Genomic DNA, 10,039 nt, shown 5'->3' on the forward strand with positions numbered 1-10,039 from the left:
CAGTAGTTCCTTATTATTTTTTCTTTTTTTTTGCTTGCCTCGATTCTATTTAACCCAGCTGGTCGCTGGTAACACATGGTTGGCTTTAGAGGAGGCAGAGAAAAATTCACTGTAGGTTGCCCTCCTTCGTTGCTTCATTTTGAAGAAGAAAAAATTATCATCATAGTCTTCTCACTGCCTCCACAAGCAGAAGGTAGAGGAATTGCCTATTTGAGTCCGTCGCTTTTTTTTTTTTTTACCTCGTTGAGTCAATGAGCAAAGCAACAGATCAAAGAATGCAGCTGGTCAGCAGAGACTTGCAGTGGCTGTGTGATCACCATCCCGTGGTGCAGCCTTACCCGTTCTTTACAAAATGCTTTCCAAGTTTGGTTCTGCAAGCAGTCCGTGATGCCATGAAGAGGAATCGATGGAGCTTTTGGTGAGCCGGCTGAAGTATCTAGCTGGAGCTGTGACTTCACGCTACATCGTTGTTAAGGCGGTCCTGTAAGCCATCTAGCTTGCAGCTCATTTTCTGTGGTGTCCCAATATTGCTGATGCTAGCTGACATTCTAAATTAAAAAAAAATAATAATCCAGTGAAGATTGTGAGGGTCTAATACCCATGCAGCAGGCGAGTGTAAGCAGTTAAGTGTCTAGAACATTAAGTTTCTTAATGTCATTAAATTGAAAGTTTGCTGCTAAATGCACTTCTTAATGGTGTTAAATGTCACAATGATGATGGCTACAGAGAATGTGGTAAGTTTGTTTGCTGATCGTAATATAACTTCAAAAAATGATTTAAATTGCAAAAGTTGAACAATGCCACTTAAAACATCTGTAGGCATTTTTTGTGTAGACTTATTTCAGGTCACTTCAAAAATTAATTCTCACATGCGGGCATAACTGTACCCTTGGGAGGACAATTGACGGCCAAGCAAATTGTGAGAATGCACTACTCAGCAAGTGACATTGGCCTTAATGCTATTCTTGTGTCTATCTGGCACTGCACATATGGCACTTAGCCGTTAATGTCATATTTTGTGCCTTTAGAAACCTACTACGACCTTAAAATCTTCATCTTGTCGAGCGCCAGAACACAGTAGCAAGAATCCTTGAGCTCGAACTTTGTGGTCAAGGTTGAAGAGGCTGACATTGGGTTATCCTTGTGTTGGAATATAAGTTGCGAGTTCAAAAACAAGCAAACCGTCCCATCAGACAGTGGAGAAAAAACGCGATGTCCGCAAGCGGCAGTGCGAGCGCGATGGGAAAGAAGACTCCGTGGACGCGGATGCAAGCAGCGTTGCCCGTGCCGTCACTGCTGTGCCGTGCTACGCCTCACCTTAAAGAGGCCCTTACCACCCGGAATGTAAAAAACGCGGGCGGCACCATGCTGAAGCCACCTCGCTGCTGCTACGCGGCAAAGACAGCGGAGGTCTGTGGTCGCTCAGTTGGAGTAAATGCAGTGATACATGCGCCAGCACCACACAGAGTAGGCATTTCACTAATTACACACCCATCATAAGAATGTTAATCACAATAACGTCGCGAATCGTCTCCAAAGGATGGAAGTGCTGCCGACTTTTCTCGAAGGTTTTAGCATGATAAGTGATCTCAAAGCAAAAGAGTCACCAAATTCCTAACTCTTGACACATGGTTTGTTGATACCTGGAGACTTCTACAGCTGACTTCTGTTAATCTGGGCCGGTATGACGTACGGATTCCTTTTGCTCAATTATATTCCTTTCTTATCACCCACTGTTTGCGACCAGCCAATCCTAGTGATCAAGTGGGCAGAGTGGCAGTCGTATCACAGACAGAGCAGAATAGCTTTGGAATAAATTCATTGCATCATCCTGAACTGATATGTGTTATTTCGCTTTCCTACCAATGTGATCTTGCTCAGTGATCCCAACAGAAAGTTGCAAAAGCTTGTAAGGAAGGGTGAGTCTCATAATGCCGTATCTTGCAAGATACGGCATCTCATAATGCCGTATCTTGCTGATATGTGCTTCTGTAATAATAGTTCTAATATTCTCTTTCTCTGCTCGGATCTTGCTTTAGGAACACTTGTGCAACATTTAGTGGCAACACATCGTAGAAAGCCAACAGCTGTCAGCGCATTAGGACACCAGTGTAACGAACGTTAATACACTAAATTAACAATTATAATAAGTGAATTCAAATTTGCGATTTATTTTTTGGAGATACCAGCGTGTGTGGTCATATCCCTTTCATGTATCCCTTTCAGGTGCCACTTAATCCTGCTCATTGACAATTTAATGTCACCTCATTTCTTGCTTGAAAATCATGAAAATGTATACATATACAGAACGGACTAAGAATTTTTAATTCGTCTGCAAGTTTTGTCAAGTTTACAGAATACCTGGCCCTTGCGCCATTAACACCATACATCATCAAGTTTACAGAATGTGACTTCATGCGAGAACTCTCCGCAGGAACGTTGGATATTAGAACGGCAAATTATTTAATGTCTAGCATACTTGGGACGTTGCTATCCAGCCACTTGAAGAATGCTCCTGGTCTAATTCAGTGCGGAGAACATAGAAAGAAAACCCACCATGTGACGACAGAATGACGCCAAGAGCAAACACCCATCCATCATACCTTTCCATTCATTTCAGTAAAACACTTTACACATACATTCAAAGTTGCAGAACAGGTCAAATCAGAATTGTTTCAAGATGTATGCAACACATTTATAAATGTTATTCATTTTCATCACTGCCTATCTGTGCATGATTGTTCACACAGCTCCTGAAGAGTATACAAAGATATTTTTGTGTTGGGTCCGACTTGGTTATAGTGAGGTTTTATTGTACACACAGAAATGATCACAGAGTTAGCTGGCAACTGCCACTAGGACGGGCACAATGCCATTCTGCTTTAGTAAGGAAAAAAAATACATAGAAAAGGAAAAAGACAGCAAGTAAAGAATAGGAAACAGATTACAGCAATTTTGTCTAAAGTGCAACGGCTACTGTTTGCTTTGTCAACGTCGTCAGTCAGATTGGTCAACGTCTAGCTATCAGGCAGTCGAAAACCAAGCAAGCACATGCTCTAGCTTCATGGCTGGCACCAACACAGTGGCTTCATCTTCACTGCGTGTGCTTAGCTTGCATGCGAGTTGCACGCAGTCGATCAAATGTTGTTTCCTAGTCCCGCTGGATTTTCAAGTTGCACCAAGTGTAGTGCATGTTTGTTGTCCTTCCATGTTAATATTTTCTTTTCTTTAGTTTTCTTTTGTCTGATAACACGTTGCAACAAATCTAGCACCATGCAATACTCCCCCCGATGGTTGCTGGCATCTTGTAGTGACAGCGGCGGTGGTTTTAAACTAGACTTAACTGATCACAACGGATGTGGCCAGCCAGTTCAATGTGAAGTTAAAGCAATAATACAGGCAGACATATTCAAATGCAATTAGACATGATGAATCGGGCTATTTCTTGCCGAGAATTAGACTCCTCCTTCATTGAGTTGTATTGATCATGCCATGTATTTTTAAGCAGCAACTGAAAAGAAAAAAAAGAATCAGCAATAGGCATTTGGCCTTTACTTTTTTGTGAAAGGTTGTTCAGTCTAACACGGAAAGTTCAGACAGGCACATTCAAAGAACCACTAATGAGCTCTTCATGTAGTGCAAGAGGTGCAGCAAAGCACAGACATGGGGGTTCCAGACATTAATGTCACTGACCGACTTTTAACTCCCTCTCCTCTCTACTAAAACGCAGCGGTCTGGTTTCTGAGAGTGACAACAAACCAGTTCAGCAAAAAAGTAGTGCAAAGTTGTGTGTATTCAGGTCAGAGGAAAGAGCAACAGCTTATCTGAGTTGCTGGCCGCAAGCTGCAACAAGTAGACCTTAGAAGAGCTTTGTGTCGCTTGCAAGCCATAGTTTCGCCACTCCGGCCCAACAACCTGTGGCACAGAACTGCAGTATGCTCTTCCAACGAGAATTGGGTCAAAATGTACACATTCACCATCGCAGGGCTAAAGACAATTAGTGTAGTTAACCTCTGATAAACAATACTCGTGACTGGCTTACTTGCTATGAACTACGCTGCTGAGAAATGCTTATTTGTGGTAAAAGTACGGTTAGTTGCAGTGCTCGTCACTCATGCTGACTTGCCATGTGAACACGGCCTTGGCGTGGGCACATCCGGGATGTCAATTTGCGAGTCATGTCAGTTGCACACCATAAAGTGCTTTTTATTTGCATACTGAATGTTTTGAATCTTTATTCCTATCTCAAGCACTATTGGCAAAACTCACAAGCACTGAAATTGGCGAAATGAAAGAGCACCATATGTGTACCCCAAGCAAGGGGCGATGTTGTTGAGAGGGTCAGTTGTTATTTTCAAACTTTAGGAAAACTGAAAAGCATGAAAGTGAGACCCTGGCAAAAAATCATTTAATGTTGTCTTTTCAGATTTGGTTCAAGCATCATCAACACTGACGCTGTAATGGAAGGCTTAGTGCAGTTGAAGTAAGCTCACCTGGCTCTTAGGTGCAGCACTGTCATTGCAGTAAGCTGCCACCGTTATGCAGTGCTCCACGTTGTTGTAGATGTTCTTGCAAGTCATTCAGCAAAGCACGTGTGTGTCAGACTTGAGGCGAAGCAAGAGACTTGATACGTAATGGGTTAATCGCTGTATAGACCTTGTAGGTTGTTCATTTGTGCTCGTGTGACCTTGCAGTGTTGGTCAAGCCGCTGCTTGGAAGATCTATAGGTCTCTTTTCTTTCACTATGTGAAAGGAACATCGAAACAAATATATAAAGTCTAATTCGAGTTATTTCTCTCTTTAAATATAGACTCTGTCAAATTAGATCTCATGTTGGTTCTTGGCTGATAGTTCTTCAGTAGGCCTTAATATCTTGCCCGCTAGTTTAAGTTTAGGTTTCACTGCAAGTAATGACCCTCAGTGTTACAATTTGGTCACCGTCTCCGCAACGTCTTGCTTTGGAATGAGGTGCACCTAAGTTGCCGTTTGAATATTCAACTCCTTTTCATGATGTGCCTTCAAATCATATTGCATGTCATACAGCAATTTCAGTCAGGACTCTTGTGAACTCTTGTGAGTTGCAGCATATGAAACAAAACAAAAAGAAGAAAGCTTTCTCATTTTGCACGGAATGCTGGGGGCAACATTCTCCAGTGTATGTGCTTGTGGCAAGTTTCCTGTGTTGTGTTAAGCGATCCCAGAGGAATGCAAACTCTTGCTGTCTAGTCTACCCTAGCATTTCTTAAAATAGCTTTTTGCTGTTTTAGTATCGCGAGTAGGTTCTAGCTCTTTTTGACAAAACAATTCGGTTTCGTCAAGTAATTTTTTCTCGAGAGTGTGTGATGCTTGTTCCCTGGAGATATTGTGCCTTTGTATTGTGTTTCATGTTGCCTTTGTCATGTCTTTGATCCTGTTCCTTTCTTCCATGTCCTCAAGTTCATGTGTTCAACCTTTGCTGTGCTTATGTGCATAGTTGTGTTCTGCGTCGTACTAATTTCAAGTAACGTGCATATCAATTGTCCGAAGTTTTTACACACCTGGGAATGCCAGAACCCTCTATATTGCTTTTTTTTGTTAAAAACTGATTTCTCATATTTCATTGTTGGCTTTGTTAGGAGAAAATGTGAGCTTTATGTTCTAGCTGTTTCTTTTTAAAGTTCTCATTCACGTTGTAGGTGTTTTTTTTGTGTTGTGGATTTGTGCACTAACAAACCTGTGGTGCTTTTCTATGAAATGATGGTATCGAAATGCCTGAACTCTGTAATAGTATTGACTGTGCATGCGTGTGCTTTCCGAAAGTACCAGAATGCATCTTTCATGACGTCTAGGCACAGAGATTGCTGCAGCTTTGTAAAGAGGCTGCAAACCATTCCAGCTTAAGTCACGGACGAAGTCATCCAATCATTTTTTAATAGGCTTAATAATTAAGGCTTAACTAACTAATCTGGCCCCTCAGTGCACTCATCATGGGAAACAATCAAGCAGACTTTTCTGCACAATGAACTGACTCTCCTGGAACCATTGCATATCACATGAAGCTTCGCTGTAAGCAGGCTTTACATGCATCGAATTTTGGTAGCCTCATGTACATAGTGTTGTTTGTGTGTAACATTTGTGTGCACGTAGTTGTGCCATACTGTAATCATGTGATGTAGAGTTAACCACCCACACGCTTCTGCGTACTTAGTTTAATAGCTCGTTGCTTGTTTTCAGTACTAAGTGGTTTTTCTTAGTTTGTTGTTTCTAAAGGTGCCATGCTTTACACATGTTTTTTTTATACATATCTATATATATATATAGCCAAGCTGTGATGAAGTGTCACTATAAGAATTGTTCATCACTTTGGACACAGGCTTCTGGGCCATCCTAGATATGCCTGAAGCAATACGTACCTCACTCATCAAGGACACTGATGTGGGGCTGCTTGCTTTGCAGTTGTCGCTGTAGTCTTCAGTTTCGTGAAGATATGTAGTCTTCATCAGATAATATGTAGTCTTCACCATAGTCTTCGACTTGGTCTTCAGTGCAACAGACAACTTACAATAGACAGTTTTAGTTTAGCGTTAGCGTAATAGCGGGGTTACGGGAAATAGCGTTACCGTTCCGCAAACGAACTTTGCAGAAAGAGAGTTTTAGTATAGCGTGATAGCGTAGTTTACGTGCGGGACGCTATTCCATTACGCTTTGAATTACGCATACACAGGGCACCTAATTCTATGTGTGTGTGCGTCCGGAAAGTGCGATAGGCAGCGCAATGGAAGCCAGGAGCGCGTTGTATTTTTACTTCACATGTCCGTCGATCTGCAACGAAACAGACAAGCAGTACAAGCTGTCTACCATAGCCTCCGAAATCCTCCCATCTCAGAGGCCATATGCCGTCGTCGCGCCTATCTCCCGACTTTAGCGACAGATGGCGCTCGCATCTCAGAAAAAATTTCTCTCGTTGGGCTTAGGCGCGTTCGAAACGAGAAGCGATCTCGAAAATTCCTCAAGATTAGCCATAACACTCTCTCGGCGAAGCGGCATGCGACTAAGCAAAAGCCGTTTACGCAGTCATTTGCTACGAACAAAGTGAATTCTACAAAAACAACGCCAAATTCAGTTCGAAGCGGGCGACCGGGACCGCCGCCATGTTTTACGTACACTACGTACACCACGCTAACACGGTAATGTTAACTCTGAGAAATAGCGTGCGCACGGTAAACGGTATAGGTCGGTTAGCGTTCTGCGCATGCGCACTTCGATCCCGCTATTCCGGTACGCCCGCTATTCCGGTAACCACGCTAAACTAAAACTGTCTAATGTCTGTAAGCTTCGTCCACACGTCTTTTGCCCAAAGCACTAGTTGCAGTGCCATGCACAGTGTGGTCCACTCTTAGGTGGAACAGCTCATTAATATTCAGCCCAACGTGCCACTTAGTCTTCGTTGTGTGGTATAAAACCAGCTTCTTAATGCAGAGGCATCTGAAAGCCTTTGTTTCAAATTTAAGCTTCTGTAAGCGTTTGTATGAGTGCGAAAGTAGCACAATGTCACACCGGCACTTGAGTAGTAATGAGCTGTGTAACTTAAGAGCAGGTAAACATGTACTGACACTCTGTGTGCACTTTGTGAACTTCTAAATATGATAAACGGTTCACCGAAAGATGGACACTTCGAACTGTCCAGCAGGTGGGTCAAACAAGGTCAGCCTGGAGCCAGTGTTTCAACAAGGGGTCTTGCCTGCGCCCTAATGAACACAGGTCTCCTTGAGGAAGACAGATTCTTTGCTCTAATGGAGACGAGATCCCTTGATAAAGGCAAGTCCTTTGTTTTGACACAGAGAAGTCCACTTGTAAAAACATCAGCTCCAGGCTAAGGGATTGTTGTTTGGCCACCTGTGGGCCACTTCGTGCACTTCAGCAATATTTATGGCTGAACAAGTGGTACTGGATGTAGTAGTTAGAGTCAAATCAGACTGCTTCATCTACGTCACGTCACTTGAGCAATGGGACATTTTTAGCTGGCAGTTCTATATTCTCCTTGCCACCCTTCTTGCCATATCAACAAATTTTGTTTTTACATTTGTTTTCTCAGCAAGTGCTTGCATAAGTTGAAAGCTTGCTGTACATGTCTCCTACGTTGAACAAATTTTGGGTGTTCCTTTCTCGGCCTTATCTTTTTGTTTCTTCTTGAAATCATTGTATTTGTAAGCTACCACATGTTGTGTTACTCTTGAGCAGTTTATAGTATGTGCGTGTGTGTCTTGTCTTGGTCACAGCACGCGCAATGAAAGAGAGATTTCAACTATTTTTATGTACTCTGAAACTACCACGAAAATGCAGTAAAATATACACGTTTTATAGAGCAACAATTGCTGTCGGTGTCATTGCTTCGTTCCTCTTATTCGAATGCATTTTTTTTTCCTACAAGGTAATGTGCTGTGGGCTCAGGACCAAGGTACCTTGTCAGTCTGTTTATGAAATCTGGTAGCGCTAGAATTTGGGCTTGCACATGAAATGCCAGAAAGGACTATAATAAAAAACCACTACGCAGCAACTGCACTATAAAGGGATGAGTCATATCACTGGCCAGGCATCTGTTGTGTTTGCACCAAAACTGTATGGATCGCGGCTGCCATGAAAAAAAAAAAAAAAAAAAAAAAAAAAAAAAAAAAAAAAAAAAAAAAAAAAAAAACCGGTAGCCCTACTTCGTGGCGAAGGTCGATTAGCATTCAAGCTATGTAGCGACACACCGTATTGCCGACGAAAAAAAAAAAAAAAACGATTTGTCGAGGGCGCCGCCTTATTAACTGCGATCACAGTGCCGTCTATAGTCCGGTGCCGTGCCGGTATGTGGGAGAGCGCAAAGCGAACGTGCTCTTGACGACGAATGGTACGTTTCCGTGTTTTCCTGAGAGGTCTTAAGTGGGTATTGCGATAGGGAAAGTTCTTAGCTTGCCGTTACTAAGCTTTCAGCTTCAATATTGACCCTTTTCGCGGAGCAGTTTGCTCTAGAGGAACGAGATGGCGCTTTCGGCGGCTCGCCATATATTGCCTCGGCCATAGCCTCCTCGATAAGCTTACCGAGGAGGCTATGCCTCGGCGAATGCGCACTAATACGAAACCATTACTAATACTGCCCTGCTACTGTGCGATCATCTGTCGGCAATGCAACTCGGTGTTCGCTAATGCACTGCGCCCAATTCGTGCTGCAAAATGTGTAACGATAAAAAGAAGGCGTGTGCGGTCGTTCGCTGCACAAATAGTGATTCACATATTAAGGAACGGAATCAACCTGTGTCGCCGCTGCTACATACGGACTGCCTGTGTTGCCGCCCTTCGCGGTGCACGGCTTTCTTCGAGGATAAAAAAAAAGATAACTTATCCGCAGAAAGGACTTCGAATCCGGAACGTCGGCACTTAAGAGTGAGTACCGCTCGTTACAAAAGGAAATAGCGCCACTTATTGGCATAGTAAGTTTCTCAGGTACATAATCTACACACATCCACCCCTACTCGCACGCAAACTTACGCCCACCCTATCGCCAACGTATCAATAATAAGTGAATGGGCGCACACTTGAATCAGTGTGCCGAAGCATGAGTGACGGTGACTACACCGACAAGGCATGAATGTTGGAAGCTGAACGTTTCGTGACGGTCCACAGAGTAATCGAGGGACTAGCGATAATACGTCTTTGCTACAAGCTATACCGCTTGTAGCAACGAAAAATCTTAGGAGTAACGTTAAGAGACAGGAAGAGAGCGGTGTGGATCAGAGAACAAACGGGGGTAGACGATATTCTAGTTGACATTAAGCGGAAGAAATGGAGCTGGGCAGGCCATGTAATGCGTAGGATGGATAACCGGTGGACCATTAGGGTTACAGAATGGATACCAAGAGAAGGGAAGCGCAGTCGAGGACGGCAGAAAGTCAGGTGGATGATGAGGTTAGGAAATTCGCAGGCGCAAGTTGGAATACGCTAGCGCAAGACAGGGGTAATTGGAGATCGCAGGGAGAGGCCTTCGTCCTGCAGTGGACATAAATATAGGCTGATGATG

The 10,039-nt window shown here is 43.2% G+C and overlaps 1 long non-coding RNA gene across 1 annotated transcript in view; it reads right to left on the bottom strand.

The window, feature by feature from the left end:
• Positions 1-7,439, bottom strand: part of LOC125945932 (uncharacterized) — a 14,405-nt gene extending 6,966 nt beyond the window's left edge. The window contains exons 1-2 of the long non-coding RNA XR_007467233.1: positions 7,296-7,439; positions 6,393-6,536 (exon numbers count right to left, since the gene is read on the bottom strand). This is a non-coding gene — a long non-coding RNA (uncharacterized LOC125945932). The remainder of the gene's footprint in view (positions 1-6,392; positions 6,537-7,295) is intronic.
• Positions 7,440-10,039: the final 2,600 nt, after the last annotated feature.

This window comes from Dermacentor silvarum, chromosome 5 (assembly GCF_013339745.2).
Source record: "Dermacentor silvarum isolate Dsil-2018 chromosome 5, BIME_Dsil_1.4, whole genome shotgun sequence".
NCBI classification, from domain to species: Eukaryota; Metazoa; Arthropoda; class Arachnida; order Ixodida; family Ixodidae; genus Dermacentor; species Dermacentor silvarum.